The sequence below is a fragment of the Rutilus rutilus genome (genome assembly GCF_951802725.1).
Source record: "Rutilus rutilus genome assembly, chromosome: 10".
Classification (NCBI taxonomy): Eukaryota; Metazoa; Chordata; class Actinopteri; order Cypriniformes; family Leuciscidae; genus Rutilus; species Rutilus rutilus.
Window position 1 is genome coordinate 41945962 of NC_140215.1, and position 24353 is coordinate 41970314.

Sequence of the window (24353 nt, forward strand, 5' to 3'; positions counted from 1 at the left end):
AGGAATGGGAGAGCTTATTATTCAGTACAAAGAATGGTAGAGAAAGACAGATGTAATTATAGATGTCAGAGAAGAGATGCAGTAGTCTTATCTAGATTGAGGTTTGGGCTGAGGAGTGGGCTGGCTCTGATTGGTAAACATCCTGGTGGACAGTGTGAATGTGGAGATAAAGAAACAGTGATGCATGTATTAGTGCAGTGCAGGAGGTACTCTCATCAAAGGAAGAAATTGTTCAGGGAACTGGGAGCAACTGGAGAAACTGTTTTTAATTTATGCTCTTTATTGAATTTGGACAGTTGGAACAAATTGAAAAAACTGATGGAGTATCTGCGAAACATTGGAGTATATAAAAAGATATAGACAAGTAGTATTAAATAAGTTGTAAATAGCGATTAGAGAACAGAGGAGGGCAGCAATATGCCATAGCTGCGTCTAGCCTGCCGGAAACTACAAGAAGAAGAAGAAAGTCAGACTCTCTTTTGTGTTGATGCTAGACACTGTTGTGCGAGTTGGACTCGCTTTTCATGCAGGCATAATTGGTCATGGTAGAGCATGTTTAATCACTGCCATTTGAATTTTAATACTTATTTATTTCATTTTGATTAGGGTAATTTTAGAAGCATGTGTCTACTCTTCACGGAGGACACAGGCTTCTGCATGGAGTTTTAACATTTATGCGATCATCCCGGTGTGACCCGAGCTGCTGGGCTGCACTGTAACGGAATGTTCACCTTTTCTCTTCATGTGTCAATGCGCTGTGGGACAGTTGAGCATACTGAAAAGTAGGTAGTATGTTTAAGTTGACTATGTTATGCTGTTTAATGAGGTTGGCAACTAACATGCTTGGTTTCTCTTGAAAAGGGACCAGGCCAGCCACTAATTTCCTGTGATTAATAAGCATTTCTTTATTGCTTTCTGCTGTTGTTTTTTTGTTTGATTATTTGTTTGGTTATCTGTGATTTTGCCTCTGGGCCTACCACTCGTGTGCCAAATTTATAGTAGCATTGTTTATTTTTCTTGACTAAGTGTTGCCATTAATGCTGGTGGTTCTCCTCCCTAACTATGTCTTCTGCATAGATTATCCCTGTACAAGGCCGGCTCCACACTGATGCTTTGCCCCTTCTCGTCAGGGGACCATACTGGGAGAGACACTGTATTTGGTGTGTACTTATAACTACAACACAGTGTGAAATTTTGTAGTGCTATCTAAAGATTTTAAGTGTGTAGTGCTTGCTGTGTTGCATGCTTCGCCTGGTGTTGGGTTGCTGTCTCCTCCTTTTTATGTCTCCCCAGGGGCCTCCTGAGCAGGGGTTTTGCATTGGCTGATCTGACCTTCCTAGACTGAGGAAAATCCACCAGTCATTTCTCGCAGTATTTTTTAAGATCCATCCTAATAACTTTTCTACATCTTTTGTATAAAAATATAATAAATTTGGAATACGTTTACATATCTGCCTCTTGTCGACTGTCCCTTTGCGGGGAAAAACGTAGAATTAGCCACACTATATTCACGGGAAGATTTGTGGTTCCTCCTGCCCATCATCAGGGGGTGGCGTAGTCAGCCTAAAAAGAAGGTTTCCTGCCAGAAACCACATTTGGGCGTAGTCAGGCAGGGTAAAAATGAGGCATTGACATTTTATCTTGTTTGTATGGTTTTGTTTGTGTGTTCTTTGATTGTTAAAATAGAAACAGTGGCTGGCTCTGGACAACAGAAGACTACAATTGGACGGCCAAGACAAACCACGATGGGAACCAAAGGCTAGTGACTACTACTTCTCAACTGAAGTGTTTTTGTTTTTTAATGTCTTTGGCATTGTTCTATGTTATCTTCTGTGGTAGTGAGGCTGTTAAACTGGTAAAATGAGTGAGTTGGAAGAACATGTGCCAGAGGAACTTTTGACTCTTTGGGAGGAAGTGCAGAGGTTACGAGTGGCTAATGAACAACTTCAGCGAGGAAGAGGTGTCAGCGCAAGTACCTCTGGTAATGGCACTACTATTGGGGGGACAGCCCCCAGTGGGGATTTGGACTCACCAAATTTTCCTGGTCCACAACCTAGACCTGAGCGTTTTGTTTATATTCAGAGAGAAAGGAAGTGCCCCCACTTCTCCAGCTCAAAATCGAAATCTGATATATTGATTTATGATTGGATATTGAGTAATGCGTGAGGGATAGAGATATGAGTGCTAGAGAGAAGGCCCTCTTCCTTTATGATCATTTGGAAGGAGAAGCAAAAGCTGAAATTAGATTCCGACCTTTGGCTGAGCAGGAGAATCTGGACACAATCCTAAAAATCATAAAAGAGGTTTATGGTTCCTCCTCCTCCTTTGTTAGCCTGCAAATACAATTCTTTGACAGAAAACAGAAAGATGGGGAGTCTCTAAAATAATTTTTTCACTCTCTGTGGGCTTTAATTGAAGAAATCAAGCGTGCTTTAGGGATGGCTCGATACCACAATTTTGGCTTCGGTACGATACCAGAATCTAATACCTCGGTATCGATACTAAATCGATACCACAGGTGACCAATAACCAGCCTCAAAAGTTAAATGAATTGAAACAATTTTATTAAAAAAACACTGCTTGAAACTCTGCTGCACCAAATGTTCAAACCAAAAGTATCAAAATGTTCACAAAAATTAAAAATTCTAACATTAATATTAGTAATATTCATATTACTACTATTACTCTCTCTTTTGGCTGATTCCTCTAGTCTAGGGGTTGCCACAGCGGCAGTAATAGTAATATGCCATTTATTGTACTATCACTAATACTAAAATTGATATTACTGATCTCTTTATTCATTCAAATTCAATTAATATATTATTGTTTGAAAGTGCAAAAATTATGAGACCTAAACTTCATTCATTGGTTCTATCGTGTCATGCAAGCACATTTGAGCTTTCGTGTTTACCGTATCTTATTTAATTGATAAGCAGTTATGTAGGCTATGTGCGCTGATCAGTGTTGTGAATAAAAGTCTAAATTAAATCAGCTGAATGATGGACTCACCTGTCGATCTCTGAACTCCTTGAATAAGTCAGGATGAGCTAGAGACAAATGCTTAGCCAGATTTGAAGTGTTGCCTCCCGTTGCGACACATGATTTCAAACAGCGTTTGCATAGTGGTGCATTCACGTCTGTAGCTTCACCTTTTTCATTACCTCTGTAGGCAAAGTAATGCCGTATTTCACTCCTACTGCCTTCTTTATTGATTAATTGCGGGCGTGTAGAATTAGCTTGATCAGTTCGATCGATCTTGTTTCTCCGTTGTCACTTTTGCCGGTTTCAAGTGACCCGCGTCTGTTTGGGTAGCGCACTGCCGCCTAGCGGTGAACTTCGAAACTGCAGCGCATCAAATACCGAATTGAGCAAAATTATGATATTGTACTGTTTGAAATATAATATATACCGGTATTTTTGCAGTACCGGTATACCGCGCATCCCTAGCGTGCTTACCCTAATAGGTTGACAGACCCAGGTATATTAGTCAGAGATCAGTTTGTGGAGCATGTACGTTATGTTTCATTAAGACGAGAGCTAAAGAGCATTGTGTGACAAAATCCGACAGTTACTTTTATAGCACTGCGGCATGAAGCAATTAGATGAATGGAGGAGGGTGAGTGCCCCTCCGGACAAACTCGAGCCGGGATTTACCACTGTGGGGTGGATATAAATGTTGATGGGGCTTGTCATGCAGTGGGGGTGGGAAAAGGGTCGGACGTTTCTGACCTGCAGGAACAACTTTAACCAACAGCAGTTACAGATTAATAAAATCCTACAGAGTCTGTCTAAGATAGAGTCTGTGTTAAACCAGTCTACTCCTTGTCCCCATAACCCCAATTACCAGTTTACCCCAGAAGGTAAACCCATCTGTCTCCGGTGTTGTAAGCCTGGGCACATCCTTCGTCAGTGTCGACAGGGACAGAGACAGCGAACAGCCAGTCTGCCTAGTGTCCAGCCCGAGGAAAATCCTGCAGTTACAGGACAGTCAGGTATGCATCATATTGATCTTAACACTGCGATGAACAATCCTAGTCTCTCTAATCAAGTCTTGCCCCCTTCAAATGAGTCAATCTCACTTGTAGGTAAATGCCCTGTAATGGAGGTAAAGATGGGGGTTGTTAAAGTAAAGTGATTACTGGACACTGGTTCTAGTTCTAGTTCTGGTTCTCTTTTTAAGGAAGTCTTTCAACATTGGGGTGCACCTAGGCTCAAGTCATGTGGGTGGTTGGCTTTAAAAGCTGCAAATGGCTTAGACATCCCCTATGTTGGATATTTAGAGTTGGATATCCAGGTACTGGGTAAAACCCTTCCAAGACCGGGGGGTTTTGGTGGTGAAGGATGCCCCTCTGTCGACTATCGACTGTCCCTTTGCTGGGAAAAACATAGAATTAGCCACGGGAATTAGCCCATTTACTGTTACGTTTTCCTGATTAGTCTAGGGGAGGAATGAAACAGTAAAAAAAATGGATGGTGGTGAAATGAATGTGCAACAGCATGAAGCCACCCCGTCTCCAGACCCAGAGTTGTTTCACAATAACCACATAGTGATCTCATTCAAGAAAGTAGTTTTATTTACAAATTAGGCAAAAGAAAGAGGTATCAAGTTCAGAAGGGGGTATAGCCAAAATAACAAACATAATCAATCTTACTCCTCATTAATCAAACTACCTAAACTAAAAGAAAAGAAAACAAAAGTACAACAAAATAAGCTAACTCCCTTGCTAGCATAAACAGGAGAAAAAAGTATGATTCAAAATAAAGGCACCCACCTCCCTACTAACCTCACAAAATAAAGAAATAAATGATTAAGTAACAAACTTCAAATAAACCAAGAAAATAATCCATTAAGTCAAACAATGATTAACCATTAAAGGTAACACTCACTTCTGCCTTTAAAGTCTCAATCAGGGATTGAAATAGAAAGAGACTAAAAAGAGAAAACTACTTCACTAAGTAGTACACACAATATAAGGTAGAGATACACTGTTCACTACTGGCTTCAACAAAGTCTCAGGTCTGGGGTTGAAGAAGGGACCTCATTGCTGCTGCTGCTGCTGCTGCTGCTGCTGCTGCTGCTGCACACAGTCAAGCCACCACCAACACAGCTCTGATGGTGTTTGCAGTTTAAATACTCCCAGCATCCAATCACAACAGGCCATTGATTATCTGTACCAGGTGGAACCATTTCTCCTATGAAGAGAGACAGGGATAGAGAAAAAGAGAAAGCAGCACAGCTGAACACACACAAACAGAACCTTACGGCTCTGGACGTAACACCCCCGCCACCAAATACTATAACCGCCCACTGGTTATAAGTCAACATACTAATTCACTAATCATCAAAACATATTAACTGTCTAAAGAATGAGTTCTGGACAGGGCATAGGCAATGATGTTGTCACTTCCTTTCTTGTGCCGGATGTCAAGATGGTATTCCTGCACAATTAAAGACCACCGCATTAAACGTTGATTAGTGTTAGACATGCGAGTTAAGAACACCAATGGATTATGGTCAGTGTAAACCAAAATAGGGCCATCACTTCCACCCAGATAAACTTCAAAATTTTGAAGGGCTAGTAACAAAGCTAGCGCTTCCTTCTCAATCACACTGTAATTTCGCTGACTAATTCACGGGAAGATTTGTTGTTCCTCCTGCCCATCATCAGGGGATGGCGTAGTCAGACTAAAAAGAAGGTTTCCTGCTTGCCAGGTACCACATATATATTGTAATCGTTACGATCACAGCATGTAACCATTGCTTTAACATGCTCATTGTTTCAACTTAAATGATTACATACATGAATACATACTTTAATTACCGTGACTGGTATGTGCAAACTCATACTGGCAAACTGATTCTTTGCTTTGGATGGCTAGAATGTCACAGAATGACCCCACTCCCCATTCACAGGAATGGCTTTGTTCTCCCTCATTCTTTTCCCCAAGTGTGAAGAACTGCACATTTCTTAAAACAACTTTTACACAAAATGAAGCAAATTCATATGAACTCTGGTACGGTTTGCTGCTGATATCAACACATCAACACAATCGTACTAAATCACGGAAGTGAACCACTATGGATGATGTTTGAGTCGATAAAACTGTGTTTGTGTGTGTCTGACTCACTTTCCTGACAAGAGTGACTGACGAGCAAAGTGACAGTAATCAAACCAAGTGTGAAAGCATCCTAATGACGGCTGGTTGTTTATACAAATGTCAAACGACAAAAATCAGTGTTGCCTACACCGTGTTATCCTCTTTTTAAAATTTGCACCCTGTTGACTTCAATGGGGCAATGTTTAAACCTGCTTTTAGCCTCTTAATATCCTTGATGTGTCATTACAAGTGCACAGCCAATGTGAGTGATTCCTTTGGAGTGAACACGAGTGAATCTGACTGCAGTAGATGTGAAAGATAAGAATAAAAATGATGTTATTTAAGCCAGCGCAAATACCTGTATTTATTTCCTGTTTTCGGTCGAAGTCCAAAGTAGTCGATTGTCGAGTTCACGCGCGTGATCATAGGTAACTAAACGTAGGCAATCGACTACTTTGGACTTCGACCGAAAACAGGATGTAAATACAGGTATTTGCGCTGGCAAATCTTTTCAGATTTGCGATTTCTTTTCACTATTGTGCCATCAAATCTTTCACATCTACTGCAGTCAGATTCACTCTTGTTCACTCTGAAGGAATCACTCACATTGGCTGTGCACTTGTAATGACACATCAAGGATATTAAGAGGCTAAAAGCAGGTTTAAACATTGCCCCATTGAAGTCAACAGGGTGCAAATTTTAAAAAGAGGATAACACGGTGTAGGCAACACCGATTTTTGTCGTTGTCCTCTGTATTGACAGCACTCCAAATGTACAAAAAAATTAGCTCAATGTTAAAATTGACCGGAGTTCTCCTTTAAGGTATAGGAGGAGGAGGTCCATCTTCCTTATCTGACCATGAAGGGGTAGGTGAAGAGGAATGGTGAGGTTTGAGGAGTGAAACGTGAAAAGTGACCAACGAAACAGGGACTCAACTTGACTGGTTGGACTGGGGGTGGTAACCAGTGATAAACTCACTGACATATTCAGGACTGAGAAGGACCTCCATACCTGGGAGATGAACTGGGGGCCATGGTCAGACACTATGGCTGTGTCCGAAATGGCATACTTCTCTACTATACAGTAGGTGAAAAACAGTATGTGACAGAAGTATGTTTGAATTCACAGAACTCATAAAAGTGTAGGCAAAAAATACCTGGTTGACCTACTACTTCCGGCGAGATTCTAAAGTGTGCATATGATGGACACATTACTATCCCATGAGGCCACGGGAGAGGATTTGTGAATGGTGGTGAAGCAATGCAACTGATGCTGGTAGTTTACATGATAATGTCTGCTTGAAGTACATCCTGATTCCATTCACACATCAGGATTACATTCAAACCCTTCATTGGCACAAGAAAACAAGCTTTGGAAAGCTAATCCACTGCCACAAGGACCATCTGATGCCGCAAGATCAGGGATGAAGTCCAGTCCTAGGTGTGACTGGGGGCAACGAGGAATGGGCTGAGGAAGGAGCTTGCTGAGGGACAGTTGGTGAGGAGATTTGGAAATTGCACAGTCTAGGCATGTTTTTAAAACAAGCTTGTTACAAGAAACGACCACAAACATAAGGAAAATAGCGGACTAAAAGTACAGGTACATCACTTAAAATGTACTCAAGTAAAAGTAAAATTACACAATTTTTAAACTACTCAAAAAATTACAATTTCTGGAAAAAAACTAATTACAGTAACGTGAGTATTTGTAATTCGTTACTTCACACTACTACCAGTCGCACTGAGACATTTTAAATGATACCAAACATGTATAGTGTTGTATGATAATAGGTCACCAAACATTTAGATAACCATATAGATTTTTGGGTGAATTTCAGGTTCTCCCAGCATGAGGAGAGAAGAGATGGGTGATGAGGAGACTATAAGGGTGAGGAGTGAACTGCTCGGTGTGGTGAGTCTCGGATGGCATGGTTACTTATGCAAGAGAGTGTTCAAATGCTAATTCTCAGAAGAGTCCTTTGTTTTCACGAGGAGTAGTCGTTTCTCAGTTCAGACTTTCTGGCATCAGCCAGTCTTACAAAAGGCACAAGTCATTGTTTGTTGCCCACAGAAACCTGATCCAGTTCAAGCTCACATGGCATGGAAAGGTGTTGCCATCCTGTTTGCCTTCTCTCTGCTGTTGGTCCTCATTCCTAGGACTGAGCAAACATATCATGCTAACATTACTTAGGAGTATTTATCTACAGAATGTTAATGGGAGAATCCAAATAAAGGTATCCGATATCTTTGCTATCCATCCAATTCTCACTCCACCCAAATTTCAGATTATACCTAGTGTAAAAGGAAGTTTGTCAAAATGATCAATATTTATTGAAATATTATCCTACTTGTGATTTACATATGACATCTAGTATAAAAGTAGGGAAAAGTGCTTCATAGAGCATCACTGCAGCATTACTGACATTTTGACGGCACATACTGAAGTAAACATGTAAGTATTTTAACATCCCTTCATTTCAGTAGAATTTTCTTCAGACGGTGTATATTTTGTTTTGTAACACTACCAGATCTTTACACTTGCTTATATCATAAAAAAAAAAGTGATTGTTTATCCAAACATGAAAATTCTGTCATGATATTCTTGTCTTCATGCCGTTCTAAAGCTGTCTGAATTTCTTTCTTGCATGAAACACAAAAGAGGATATTTTGAGGAATGTTTCAGTGTCCATAGAATGGAAGTCAGTGCAGTTCATAATTGGACCCCATTGACTTCTTGTTGTTGTATCACGAAAGAAAGACATTCATACAGTTTAGGAACAGTATAGAGTAAATCATGATATTTTCATTTTTGAGTTGAACTATCTCTTTAAGTGAATAAAGTTCTGCCAGTGAAACAATATGTATAATTTACATTTATTTTTTTAATATTTCATGCAGCTCATTTAGGCTACCTCTTCTTTTTATTTGATTTATTATTATAAAATAAGCCTAAGACACTGATTAAGTCCATTTATTTATATGTTGTGCATTTCAAATAGCTTTTTTCTTGCTTGGTATCTTTGTAGATTTTCTTATAATGCACAGACATATTTTACCTTTGCTGCTGATTCATTCCCAGATTTACCATGGAAAAGCTGACACTTCTGCTTCTCTTCATGACATTCTCTCAGGGGGACGCAGCAGGTTACTATTGAAATAATTATTGTTATTACAGTGAGAGCAAAGAATACATTTTATATTCTTCCAAGAAGTTATGTTCTTATTTGAGTAACTTAAACAGTTTATGATATTTACCCAATAATAACTCTATTTAAAGTGTTTACATGACATGTTGTTGGGTTATTAAGCATAATCAATAATTGTGTATGTAAATACTCTCACTGTTTCTTTAATATTATATATACAGCTGATGGCTGCCCCACTGGATGGTCTGCATTTGGACTGAAATGTGTCAAATACTTCTCAACACGACTTGACTGGATGGCAGCAGAGGTAATGTGCTCCTGACAGCACTATTATAGTTATGTGACATATGTTTATGCACCTCTTTATACTTGTGGTGGAAATGTGATTTTCTGCAGTTATACAGATCAATATTAAGAACTCGTTTTATCATTGAATAAATATTTTGATATTTTTCTTTATTGAAATGAGCTTTAATTATTATTATTATTATTATTATATACTTTATAATAATAAGTAGTATAACTTAAATAAGCAACACAAATCTGCAAATCTTGAAGAAATCTTGAGAAATGCCCAAACTTGCATCAGTAACCACATTTACACCCTCTTGGCTCATGAGTTATTCCAGGGTTTTTGAAGAAATGTTTGGATCCTCCTTTGTGTATTATTTCATCTTTAAATACACTCACAATAATGAGCCACTCACACTTCTGGTGTAAACGTAACTTGTTCATAAGTTCATTTAAAAAATATAGTCTACATAGAAATGATTGTTGCATAATAATGTTCACTGAAAAATAAATCTGTAGAATTTAAACATGTTTTTGTATTGAATTGTTCATGCAGAGATGTATTGGCTCGTATGGTCATGTGATGCATCCAGAGCAAGAGTCCTGCATGTCACTATGTAAACGGCAGTGGCCCTCAGCTCTGTTTAGTGACACGTCCGTGTCCTGACAATACATGACACCTCTCAGGATGTGCTTCTAATGTTATATTTGCACAGTTTTTAAAGGCTGCAAAGAATCATAAATACGGACAGAACGGCATGATGGGAAATCTGGAAAACCTCTGTGTTTGGCGTACAATATTCAGCGATAAACACTGTATATAAGCCCAATGTACACTATTGTGCCATCAGCCCATATCATGAAGCAGAGATAAGGCTGTGATATTAGAGATAGACTATACTACTGCCCTAATGAAAGACACATTTTGAGCAAATATCGCGTTATTAATTCATGTGCATCCATACTCCTGTCTTCTTCATAGTAAAATGGCAGTGGCGCACAAATGAAATAGGTTATAGTATACATAAACATGAAAAGTTTCTTGTGCGCATGCAAAAGTCTGTACATTTTTTATTTTTTTTGCAAAGGTCCCTTTAGTTTAGTTTTGTTTATTGCAGTGCAGATCACATTTGGAAAAACACATCTGTAATGCTGAGGAATACTACATTTACCATTATTAATGTTACAACATACTAAAATAATTAGTTTTGATTGATGATATTAAAAACAATCTGCCTTTTCAGAAGTCCTGTCAAACTTTTGGTGGAAATCTTGTATCGGTGCACAGTAGAGCTGAAAGCGATCTTCTGCAGAACATGGTGCCTGGTACAACTTGGGTTGGTGGTCATGATGGTGTAAAAGTAAGTGGTTATGCAGATGATAAAACATTTAATTATTATTACATTTTCGTAAAGTTAGTTTACATATTGTGACATGAAATAGCTTAGGGCAGGCGTATATGTTGTCTTTGGACACTTGGGATGCTGTGAGCCTCTGCCCTTGTTATACAACATGACTGTTCCACACGGCGAGTCAGTGGCAATCACATGAGCTTGAAGTCAGAGGAGGAGATTGGAGCTTTTATTGTTTCTTCATAGATTCAAAACAAAAAGATGGCTGTGAAAAATGATGCATTGTTTTATATCGTTTATGCACATGTTCAAGACTACAACATATATTTTTGTGGGTTAATTGGTACATTTCATAATAGAATAAGCAACCATGATGAGTGTAGCAGCTAACTTTGCCTAACATTTGTTTTTATGCAGATTCAAAGTAATTCACATTTTTTCATTATCTGGCTCAAAAAGCCCTGTAAGTGTCACAAACTGTTCCGAGAGACAAAGGCTGAGAATCCAAATGCAGTATTTATCAAAAGGGTAATCCACAATCCTAATCAGAATCCAGGCAATGGTCTTACACAAACAAACAATCCACAAAATAACAGTTAAAGGCCGACTGAAGTGCTTTGGATCGCGCAGCTTTGTCTGATGCTTGACGTAATTTCCACTGAAACTGGAAGCTAAGCCGGGGCATATTGAATGGCTCCTCCCCCTTTTCAAATAGCCAAAAGCATTTAGTTTCCCTCACAGACTGACAGCACCATAGAAGCGAATCCGAGCGCTGATGATACGTTGGATTTGTTGGAAACTTTTATTCCTTCATCGAAGCAAAAACCTGGAGATATTGGGATCGCGTTCAAACAGAAGTTATTCTTTATTGAGCGTGGCTGTAGTTCGTCCAACAAAATCTAAAGTACATAACTTTTCATGGTGTCTTATAGGCAATTCAGTGGGCTGTCCTTAAAGGTGCTGACCTTACACACAGCCTTAGGGATGAAGACAATAGAGGCAATTACCCCCAACTGAGATAATGGTACCCCCCAAATTGTATAAACAACACATGGTCACGAGAACTAAGACTATGTAAAATTCACACATAGTTCAACTCTTAGTAGGAAGATCAAAGACTTAACAAAACCCCTTCAAGGGAAACTATGTTAAATCAGTAAATGGATGCCCTCATGTTCACCTTGAATGCACCTTAGTTTTTTTATGTGATGTTATGTAAGGAAGTAGGATCAGCAGATCTAAAACATATTCTTAAATTTGTAATCCTTCAGATTCAATAGTAGATGTGAATAAATTCTAGCCATTTCATTCTCAACCAACGTACAGTTAGAAAACAGAATAAAACTGGAGTGTTTGAGCAACCGAACACACTTAACCAACACATATTGCTCCGTGACGTGCCAACGATGGTCACTTTAGCCAGGTGTTGTTTATAGCAGAGGGGGCGGAGCTTTAGATTCTAGAGAGCATTTGATTGGACAGAAGATGTGATGAGAAGCTGAAGTCTAAGGTGATGTCATAAAAATCCCTGATCCATTTTAGCGGAAGTGAGAGACTGTAAGTTTAAATGCTTATGTCTCCTAAATGTGAATTTTGTCATTGTTTAGGAACACACCAGGTTATTCATAACCTTATGGCTAACATATTCTTACTTAATATTTAGATCTTAACTTTAGATTTCAGGGGACCTTTACGGGCTGAGGCAAAGAGAGAAACCCAAGGGAACAGACAGAGAAACAAGAGAACCAGGATACAAAAGCACTCAGAAATACCGTTCGAAATGTACAAGGCTTTGCAGAGAATAACAGAATGAACCAGGCTTATATAGGGTGAGCTAAACAGGATAATGAGACACAGCTGAAAACAATGAGTGCTGATGAGTCCCTGCAGATAATTATGGGAAATGTAGTTTGTGAGGGTCACAATAGTCTGATGTGGAGTGCCCTCTGGTGGCTCTCAAGGGCACTCCAGCTGGTGATCGAAACAGTCAGATGGACGTAATATGAATTTGGGCACAAATATTTTACAAAAAGGAAAAAAGTTAATCAATTGCAATAAGTAAGTGTGTAAACAACAAAATGAACTTGTGAAATGAGTTTCAGAACAGAAGACTTTCTAACCACTCCATTCACTCTTCAGGAAGGACAGTGGATGTGGACTGATGGATCTCTCTTTGACTACAACTACTGGTGCAGTGGACAACCTGACAATTATGTAAATAATGAGAACGTTCTGGCAATAAACTATGGTATGAACATAACAGATTTCTTCAAACTAATTAAATATAAAGTTAATTGCATTAATAAAAGTGTCTTTGATTCAGAAAAATAATCATGTATTTATTGTTTATCTTATCCTAGGTGACCACTGCTGGAATGACGCTCAAAAACATGAACAAATTCCTTATATTTGTGAAAGACCTCTTGAATAAAAGTCATTCTGCCCACAAGTTCATTGATTGAACATGCATTAAAACATTTTCTGAATTTATCTTTACTACAGAAATCTTTTTTTTTTTTTAAAGGGTTCCTACTTAATTTATGACAATTTAAGTGTAATAGAAACATACAGCATCTACATTATGTAAATCTGAATTTCAACCTCTTAACTTTAATTTCTCCAATCAATAAAAGCATTGAAAAAGGTTTTGTTGTGTTTTGTAGTATTGGCTCAAACACATAATAGTGTACCGTTGAAGAAAGCATCGTCAGCTTCTGTGCCTTCAGTAAGCGCTCTATATTACTCTGACTATAGCTTGTTTGTAGACACGTGATTCTAATGACTCGCAAAATTCAGATGGAGGTCAGGAAGAGAAAAGCAGAATGGACGAGATGGAGGAAAGTCCGTACTGTGCTAGAATAGAAAGGTATAAAACAGAAAATCTCAACATATGTTGGACGTGATCCTTATGTTATGAAGAGGAGCACTGCCTGCCATTTGAGGCGGTAGATATAGAGAATGTGAAGCTGAGGTCTGGTTTGTTTATTTCACACTGCCTTTCTGCTAGGGCAGTATTTAGATTTTCTGTTGTGATTGTGAAAAATGTCATTCATGCTGAATGGAGAATTGCCATAGGAACTCACATCATCGTTCAGGAAGAAAACTAGGCAATATAATACGCTTTTTCACTGTCCAGTTCTCTACTAAGCTACCTTTTATAGCTTAATAAACTCCCCACTGGAAGGGTTTCAGGACAAGTACGGCGGATACAACTCGGGTCACTTTATGAGCTTTTATTGCGCACACACACAATACTCTCTACACACTAGGTAGCTTGAATGCTATCGCTACGCTAGCCTGTCAGTGACGTTAGTTAAATTAGGTTAGGTTAGGTTGTAAACCTGCAATGAAAACACAAACACAAACACCAGAATTAACTAATAAAACTACACACTCAAGTGATATTAAATATCAACCCAAATTACTAGCAATGTTAATTTACAGTCACTCACCGGCAAGGCGTACCAGTCCTGACCATCAACTAAAATGAAAATGAAACCTAAAACTAAAGGCGCCTGCGCACTTACTTATTAAGCATACACAGACATTCTGGTGACCAGGAATGATAATACAACAAACCTGTAACCTAGTAAGATTATAACATTAAATATAACATAAATATGCTTGCATTTGGAATGTACACAATCATTTTCTCAAATAATTCAGAACATAATAATAACATCCATCTCTTGTAATATATATTCATATATATATATATGTATATAAACACTAGATATATCTGCTGGAAAGTTCTACACCTCCCACTTGGTCTACTGATTCTAGAATCCAAGTAGGCCATCATAACCAAACAGTTAAACTTCTAGATATGAAATTTTCTCCATGACCATGCAAATAACATTGAATATTCGGATATGAACGTATTATGTCATAACATTAATAATTATCTTCTCAAGTTGGTTTTAATGTCCATAAACAACACACTCTGTCCTTGGTAACATTACAACCTCCTTTACCGAAACACACCACCAGCCTACGGAAGGTAGTGGGGAAAGTCTTGATCCTTCACCGAAACACACAATAGTGGGGATCTTTTATCAACCGAAACACACCATGGTGGGGATCCTTTATCAACCGAAACACACCATGGTGGGGATCCTTTACTGCTCCTCCACTGGAAGCAGAACCACCAACCTCCTAACGTCCCTGTGGAGGATGGTGGAGGGATAGTTCTCCATACCTTGGTTTTTCTTGACCTGTCCGCCGAAAACTGGACAGCTTCGACATGTTCTCACCCTCACATCTCGTACCACACCCTTCACATCAGGACACGCCTCCATGACTCGACCCAGCCTGAACTGGCCCCTCAGCGCATTCTGGTCAGCTAACCACACCAAGTCCCCTGCTGCAACTTTTCTAGCAGGCGTGTGCCACTTTTGACGGATGTAGAGGCCCGGACCTGCCAGCTGGCTCCATCTCTTCCAAAACTTGTCAACCTCGATCTGGATTGCTCTCAGCCGCACAACGGGGTAAGTTGGATACTTAAACCCTTGGGAGTCCCCACTGGGTCCTGCGCGACCAAGCAGAAGAGAGTTGGGAGTGATGACTTCCACGGTCTCATCTTGTACCTGGGCTCTGGCACCGATTGGTCTTTCATTTGACAAGTTAGCAGCAAGGTACAGGAGGGTCTGGAACTCCAGTGCTGTCAGGTTTCCTTCTTTGCCAACACTGCTTAACGCTCTCTTAAGTACACGGACAGCTGCCTCAGCTGCCCCATTTCGGTGTGGAGAGTCCGCCGGGTGAAACACCCACATCCAGTCGGTTCCTACAGCTGCCGCCTTCTTCTGGACCTGATCCTTGTCAATGCCACTTAAGAACTCGTAAAGCTCCTGTAGTACTGGCCTGGCGCCCACAAAGTTGGTCCCTTGATCCGACCAAAGCCTTCTTGGGTGACCCCTGAGAGCTGTGAAGCGCTGGTATGCTTTCAGGAATCCTTCCGTCGACAGATCTTCCACAATGTCAGCATGTACTGCTCTTGAAGCCATACAGCTGAACACCACACCCCAGATTTTCATCTTTATTCTTCTTCTTATAGTATCTTTAACAACATAAGGACCGAAAAGGTCCAATGTCGTAAACTCGAAGGGTGCGGCTGGTTCAGTTCGTTCGAGGGGAAGCTCACTCATCATCTGTTTGCACATTCTCGCTTTGGTCTTTCGACAGTGCATACAGGAGTCAATTACCTTTCTGGCAATCCTTGGTCCCATCACCACCCATGCTTTAGACCTCACACGGAGGAGTGTGCCAGCAACACCCTCGTGGTTAGCTTTATGGGCCTCTCGTGTGAGAAGAGTGCTTATCCACGCATTGTAGGGGACCAGGGGCACACCGGTATATTCCTGGGTAATGGTCTGGACTCTACCATGGCATTTTAGGAGCCCTGAAGCCTCATCCCTGCTGACAACAAGTCTGTTTAGCATTGTCACAGGAAACGTAACTCCCTTCTGGGCGGCTAGACACAGGTCTTGGAATGCAGCTTTGCGTTCCTTTACTGTCAATACTGCCTCCCACTTTGCTGGTATAGAGGCCCTGCCTACACAGGCCAACCACTTCTGCACAGCTCTGCGGACATAACCAACTACTCCACAAAGTTTAGCTAGAGAACTGTACCTTGTTGGTTCCACTTGGTCTATGAGTATTGCTCCCCACAGTGTCTCCATTTCTTTGGTCTCAGCTAAGGTCAATTTCATCCCATTTTCTGAGGACGCTGAAGCCCCGCTAACTCCATCTGTGACTATTTGATCTTCACCACCAGGACTGTCAGGGTTCAACAGCTTCTTGGCTTGAGCTCTGGTGAGGACTGCCGAAAAGGCCTTTCTCTGGAGTTTACTCACCACCTCTCTAGCATCAGCTGCCACTTCTGAAGCGGACTTCATGGGCCAATCCTCAACTGGACTAGACAGGAACTCAGGACCTTCCTGCCACACAGAGTTCTCACCCAGCAATTCAGGAGAGCACCCTCTCGTGACTAGATCAGCGATGTTGACCTCGCCTGGTATCCACCACCAGTCAGTTACGGGTCCAGCCTTCTGAATCTCCCCGACTCGGTTCGCAAAGAATGTCTGGAATCCGTAGCTCTCTCTTTGGATGGCTCCAAGCACTGTCTGACTGTCAATGAAGTGGTACCACTTCTCCACGTCTATCCGTCCATGCTTCAAAACGTATCCCTTCAGACGTGTGGCAAAGACAGCCCTGCATACCTCAGCCTTGACTGCGTCACCTTTCTGGTTGAGGGGGGTTAACTTGGCCTTTGACTCTACCAGCCGGGTGACCACACCATTTGATGTTACCCATCGCAAGTACAGTACAGCGCCATAGGACTCACAGCTCCCGTCAGAAAACGTGATTCCCCAGGGTTTACCCCTCCAGTCAGATGGCGTGAGGCTCCTGTGGAACTTGATGCTACTCAAACGAGCGTAGTCCTTGAACAGTTCAATTGCCTTTCCTCTTAGTTCGTCAGATAGAGGTTCATCCCAGGTATCTTTAGTCAGCTTGCCAGCTTCCTGGAAGGCTCTTCTTACAAGGATCACTCCTTTCTGTTTTACAGGTGTTACCAGACCAATCGGGTCATACAGCCCAGCTATCTGGCTCAGTAGAACGCGGCGAGTCAGTGGGTTTGGTGTCTTTACTTCCACTTCATCTTCAGTGAGGTCAATCTCAGTTCTCATTTTTTTCTTCCTTCTGGAGAAGTTGATAGAGACCATCACAAAGAGTTTGTCCTCTTGCACGAGATAACCAACCCCCAGGGCTTTGTTATCTTCCTCACTTAGCTGGTTGGGCAGCGTCAGAGTCACTGGCTTGGACTCTATCCCGTCCCGCCTCCCACTTTGACCGGACCGGACCCAAGGCTTGAGGTAAAAGCCACCTGCTTTCAGTATTTTCTCTACTCCCTCTTGGATCTTGTCTAGACAGGTTGGGTCATTGTGGGACGTAAGGAGGTCATCGACATAGGAATCTTCTTCTATGACTCTTCTTTCCTCCGTCATATCAGCGAACTGGGGCAACTTCGCAGTCTCTCGCATTGCAACTTGTGCAATGCACCCCGCTGGTTTGTCCCCCATGTTTACCCTCACGACAGCATAATCCTCAATCTCATCCTTCGGTGAGTCTCTCCATAGGAATCGATGCACATGGACCTCTTGTTCCTCCAGCCAAACCGAATTGTACATCTTGGTGATGTCTCCGATGGCTGCATGTTTTCCTTCCCGGAATCTGAGGAGCACCGCTCTGATGGGATTTAGGACGTCTGGGCCTTTGAGCAAAATGTTATTCATGCTTACCCCCTGGAACTCCTGACTGCTGTTCCAGACGAGGCGCACCGGCGTAGTCACTGAGTGGGGATTTGGAGCGGTTAAGTGGCTCACCCACCACACAGCACCTTTCCAGCTGTCCATCACGTCCTTAGTGAGCTTAACAGCAGCTCCTCTCCCCACCATCTCGTGGACTTGCCTCATGTAAGCCTCTTTCCACAGGGGGTCTTTCTCAAGCCGCTTCTCAGCCCTCAGGAAAGTTGCTTCCACAGCTTTTCGGTTGTTAGGAAGAGAGGCTGGGCTTTCCTTCCAGGGGTACTTCGCATCCCAGTGTGGCTGGTCGCTGTGGGCGTCTCTCTCTCTGAAGGTTAGACCTGCCTTTATTAACTCCAGCTCTTTCTCATCAGCCAGGGACATCTCCTTTCCTCCCGGTGGGCACTTTCCACAGCGACACCCTCCACAGGTTGGGTCACAAGCAGCACCGATGCTATCCCATTTTAGCCACTCAAGGATCTCTTTATTGCACACTGTTGTTGTTCCAACTTCTACACTGCTTTCTCGCTCCAAATGGCTTCCTGACCTTCCCATGAAGTGTTCTTCAACTTTTACGGCTACCGTCTTCATTGAGTGAGCAAAGTGCGTCTCTGACTGCCATGTGGTCACCTCCACTTCTTCGAAGAGGTCTGGATGCACACCACTCACGATCTTGCTCAGAGGACCATCCCACAACACCAGGTCGCCGACCCTTTGCAGCCTTTGTGGAGCTAATCGACCTTCTCGAGAACTAATCAATAGATCGATCTTCTCTGGGCGGGCCAGTTCTCCCGGCTTAGCTTCAGGGAAGAACTGCTCTAGTCGCTCTGATCTCACTACCCGATCCACTTTGGCGATGTCTTCCATCCCGTAACAGATCATCTCGTGAAACTTCAGGGTTCCTCTTGAGGTCCACACTTTAATAGTCACGAGATACCTTTTCGTATCAACTTTTACCTTCATCGTGCCGACACCATACACAACAAGGGAGATTGGTTCACCCGTTAGCCCGAGCCTTTCCGCAGCTTGGTGCGTAATGTAATTTGTGTCAGACGCGAGATCGACCAAGGCTCCAAGACTGTCCCCTCTCTTTGTTGTGACAGGTACGAGCATCATGAGGACTGGATGTTCTCTCAAACCACTCTGTTCTATCAGACCCTTGCCAGAACACACTTTCGACATTGCCTTGTTAGTACAGGCTTTGCGGACAGCCTCCAACTGGTGGGGAGTCAATCCCAACTCGGCGAACACAGCCTCTTGCTCCTCTGTAGGACCCCGAGGTCCCCTCTTTTCCTCTGCTTTGTTTTCCCTCTTAGTAGCATCCTTCTTAGTTGATACCTTAGGGCAGAGGAAATAGTGGTGGTCAACTGGAGCGTCGCCTTTCTTACACTCCTCCTTACGACAGAGGAACTTTGGAGTGCAGCCACTGTCAACCCCGTGAACATCCAGGCACTTTGTACATGCTCTTGCCTTTTTCACCTGAGATTTCTTTTCTGATAGACTGGCCTTCCTGAAAGTTTTACAGCGAAACAGTTTACCTCCATGTTCTTCATCACCACACACAGCACACGGTAACTGCTTGGAGTCTTTTTTGACTTCACTTGCTGTAGTCTTAGTGAACGACTTCTTTTCCCTCCATCTGTCACCTGGTTTCTCCCGGTAGCTTGGTCGCTCAGGGGGTTTAGCAGGCCATGGTTTGCTGGGCAGCAACTGCTCCAACCTCACAAGCAACGATTTTTGGTCTTCTAGGAACAGCAAGAGCCTGTCGAATCGATTTCCTGGGTGGACATCGTTACCAGGGTTTCTCACACACATGAGCCACTCTCTCTTCATGATATCAGGGAGTTTACTCTCCAAAGACCGAATCACCAGCTGATTCTGTACTGCGTCTGCACACCCCAGATCCGTGAGGTCCATTACTGCCCTCTCCACTGCAAGGATCAACTCTAACGTCTCCCGTGGCTGGTGGTTCTTTACCGCAGGTCGTGATTGGAGCTTCAACACAATCTCTTCTGCCGTTTGTGCTTTGTCACCATAACGGTTCTCTAATTCCCTGAAGATATCGTTTGCATCTCTGCAACGCAACAGTCTGAGTTCACTTTTCACAGACTCTCCTATACTGTCTAGCAAATGAAGTTTTTTGCATTCCCTTGACCCCGTAGGTTCTGCCTGCACCTGGATACTCTCCCATTCAGCCTTCCAGCGCCAATAGTCTCTCCTGTCCCCGGAGAACTTAGGCAAACTTATGGGTGTGAGCCTTATTTTTGGTCGGGCCCATTGAGAGCTATTATCCCCACTAGCGTACAAACCAGGGCTGCTATATGGCATGCTACTACCGGGCGGATTGACGGACGGAGCAGCATAAACACTCATCAGTTGTGGCATGCTGGTACGGGTAGGAGGTTGGGCGAAACTGACACCAAGTCCACCATCAGACCGACTTGATTGCAAGTTGGGCTGTAATGTCAGCTGGGGGTTACTTTGTGTGGTAGGTGCTCCATACCAGCTCTGAGGTTGACTAGTGACATTAGTACCTTGAGCAGCACAGGTAGAGATGCTTGCTCTGTCAGAGAACATGAATGAAGGAGAGCTTGTGACATATACAGTTCCCTGCCCATCAGTGGGCGGATTGACGATAGCAGGCTGGGTGTTAACAGGTGAAGTAGCAATAGCAAGGCTTACTGGTTGGGTAAAGGTGATGTTATCTGGAGCTGTAAGGCTGTTGATAGCTGTTGTGACAGGCCCATCATCCACATCATCGCCTCCGACATCATCATCCTCTTCCTCCTCACCCCCGTCTCCATCATCTTTTAGTTCTGTACTGTTCCTTCTCATAACCTCATTATCACGTCGGCCTGTCCACTCATCCATCAGTTGCTCCTTGTCCTCTTTCAATGACAAAAGGAGCATCCATTTATCCTTACCATGTGGCCGATAGTCTCTCCAAGTGTACACAGCCTCCTTGAGTTCATGGAGTTTCCTATCCAGCTTACCACTTTCGACCCCTTGCTGCGTCCATGGCACTCCTTTACTTTTCCCGAGCGCCTCAGCCCGATCAAGAGCAGACTTGAACTGTGTTACAAGAGCGTCTATGTCCGGCGCCGCATACTTGGACCACAACATTTCCATGATCTTACTCTCAGTTTCAATGAACCTTTGCTCACTGGCATCTCTCCTCGCCAGGGCGTCCAGCAACTCACTGTCGTCACCCGTAGGGTCTATTTCGCTCTGTGCGTCAATATATTCATTACTGACATCGAGGAGTTTGTTATAATCATCCTTCAACCTCGCTAATTCTTCTGACAACTCAACTTCACGTAAACGGCCAGCACTAACATTAAGGCGGTTTATTCGTGCTGTAAAGTTTCGTTGTGCATTTGAGCGTTTCCGCTTTAAGCTCTCTATATCTGGCTTGTCATCTGCCATTTTGTCTTTTTCGTTTTTTAATACTACTTCTTTTTCTCTTTTTCTAGTGAACAGAATCTTCAAAATCGCCTTTTGACTAAATGACTCGTTCAAAGGAATCGGTTCAAAGGAATCGGTTCAAAAGACTCGTTCAAAAGAATCGTTCATCCGCGAACAACTCTTCGCCAACTGTTATGGCTTGTAGTGGCGTTGTTTACAAAGTCACTATAATAGCCCCGCGGCTGTCATCATTATCCAAACAGTTTTACTCACGGTTGTGGAAGTTATTCAGCCCTTTAACGGTCCCGTTAGATCTTGGCTTCGGCTTCTCCGTTGTAGTGGTATTGTATTGTTGACGGCCGCTTCCGAATCCGAGGCTGCCTTCCCGCCGGCGCGAGTCATCAACAATGGCTATCCGCTCGGGGCTCGTGTTCTCTCTAGCACGGCTCCGACGTCGGTTTACAACTGTCCAGTTCTCTACTAAGCTACCTTTTATAGCTTAATAAACTCCCCACTGGAAGGGTTTCAGGACAAGTACGGCGGATACAACTCGGGTCACTTTATGAGCTTTTATTGCGCACACACACAATACTCTCTACACACTAGGTAGCTTGAATGCTATCGCTACGCTAGCCTGTCAGTGACGTTAGTTAAATTAGGTTAGGTTAGGTTGTAAACCTGCAATGAAAACACAAACACAAACACCAGAATTAACTAATAAAACTACACACTCAAGTGATATTAAATATCAACCCAAATTACTAGCAATGTTAATTTACAGTCACTCACCGGCAAGGCGTACCAGTCCTGACCATCAACTAAAATGAAAATGAAACCTAAAACTAAAGGCGCCTGCGCACTTACTTATTAAGCATACACAGACATTCTGGTGACCAGGAATGATAATACAACAAACCTGTAACCTAGTAAGATTATAACATTAAATATAACATAAATATGCTTGCATTTGGAATGTACACAATCATTTTCTCAAATAATTCAGAACATAATAATAACATCCATCTCTTGTAATATATATTCATATATATATATATGTATATAAACACTAGATATATCTGCTGGAAAGTTCTACATTCACCTTGTCTATGTGTAAAAACACTAAGGAAAGCAGGTTGAGGAGGAGACGGGAAGACGCCGGATAGCAAATCTTGTAATAATGTCACAGATTATACCTTATCACTCAATAAAATAATCATGTTGCTGAATGTTTTTGAAAGTTTTGTATTTTATTTGGTTTAATAATTAACATTACATTTGCGAGTATGATAATTTCCTACCTTACATCTTTCTTGTCTTCAAATAGCGTTCTTCTTCTTCTGAGGTAAATCCAATGTAAGCTCACGGCGTGTCTTCCAAACTCGACGAAAAGCAGAGACTGATGAAGTTTGGTGCTTTGTGTTTGAGGTAATGAGCGCGTTCACGTTCCATGTGGACGATTTGCATGTCAATCTCTTTTGCGCGTGTGGGTGTGGTCACATTAAAAATAATGAGCAAGGGTTTGAGAAACTGGACATCTTGTTGGTTTTATACAAATTACTTAAACAGAGAATATTTGTTTTCATTTTGAATTCGATCATTTAAAAGTACACACTTAAATGTTTATAAACATATATGGCTCATAAATGTGTGACAAGTATTCGCTGAGTTTTGTTTCAGTTTATAGACGTGCTCAAGAAAAAAAAGTTCACCGAGACGGAGAGGCAGAGCGCACACCCTGTTTATTTTCTTTATTTTACAAAAACACAATGTTTTGATTTGATTGTAAGTGGACACATACAAACATTTTAAATTTTTCATATGTCTTTAGACCATGACAGAGTAATTTAAGATTATTGTGCTACTATGTGAAGAAAATCCAGCAAAACGCGCCGGCGCATTTGCTGACCTCAGAGGGTTAACAGCAGGGCTTGAACCCATATATTCTCATTTGTTTTTCATAAATTTGGCTTTTTATCATCATATTTGCAACTTCATTACATTTTTCTCACAAAAGGCTAAATTTCAAATGTCATTTTTACAATTAGTCAATTCAACTCAGTTATGCTCTCTCTCTCTCTCTTTTTTTTTTTTTTATATGGTCATGTTCTTAATATGTTATATGTGTTTGTATTATGTACGCACCTATGGTGGAAACAAATTTCCTCTCGAGGACAAATAAAGGAAAATCTGAATCTGAATCTGAACTCAGTTATCTCCTTGTTTTGAGTCCCACTATCAGCACATTATTTATTAGGCATCTTGGACAACACTCAACCCACTTTGCTACAAGACAAAAGTTACAAGACAATATTTCATACTTTTGACAAAGAGTCAGCACCATCATGAAATGCTGAAAAGAAAGTCAGATGTGTTATGCGCTGCGCAAATGTGGCACTTTTTTTACATTCTTTCTTTTTTCTTTTTTTTCTCCATGGTCATTATTTTATTGGGCAGAATTTTAACATATTAAATTTAGATACAGTTGTATTGGCAAAATAATTGATTTGCCTTAGTGTCTCTTCAGACACCATCTCTCACTCCATTCATACTCAGTCACTCTCCCATTGGCCATCATACATTTGTCACAGTGTCTGGTTTGTGTTCCCTGGGTGTCCACTAGAGGTCCTCTTCCCCACGGTGTCATCCACATTATGAACTGCATTCCCCACAATCCTTGTCTGTACCCATCACTGTATCATTGCACTCAGCTGTTCCCCATCATCATTGCACTCAGCTGTTCCCCATTATCATTGTTAGTTC

The 24353-nt window shown here is 41.8% G+C and overlaps 2 long non-coding RNA genes across 2 annotated transcripts; both read left to right on the forward strand.

The window, feature by feature from the left end:
* The first annotated feature begins 9155 nt into the window (after nucleotides 1-9155).
* Nucleotides 9156-10896, forward strand: LOC311298998. Its single transcript, XR_014629026.1, has 3 exons — nucleotides 9156-9242; nucleotides 9466-9551; nucleotides 10780-10896. It is a non-coding gene; the product is annotated as an uncharacterized lncRNA (long non-coding RNA).
* A 70-nt stretch (nucleotides 10897-10966) lies between these two features.
* On the forward strand, nucleotides 10967-13529 carry LOC311298999. Its single transcript, XR_014629027.1, has 2 exons — nucleotides 10967-13135; nucleotides 13248-13529. It is a non-coding gene; the product is annotated as an uncharacterized lncRNA (long non-coding RNA).
* Nucleotides 13530-24353: the final 10824 nt, after the last annotated feature.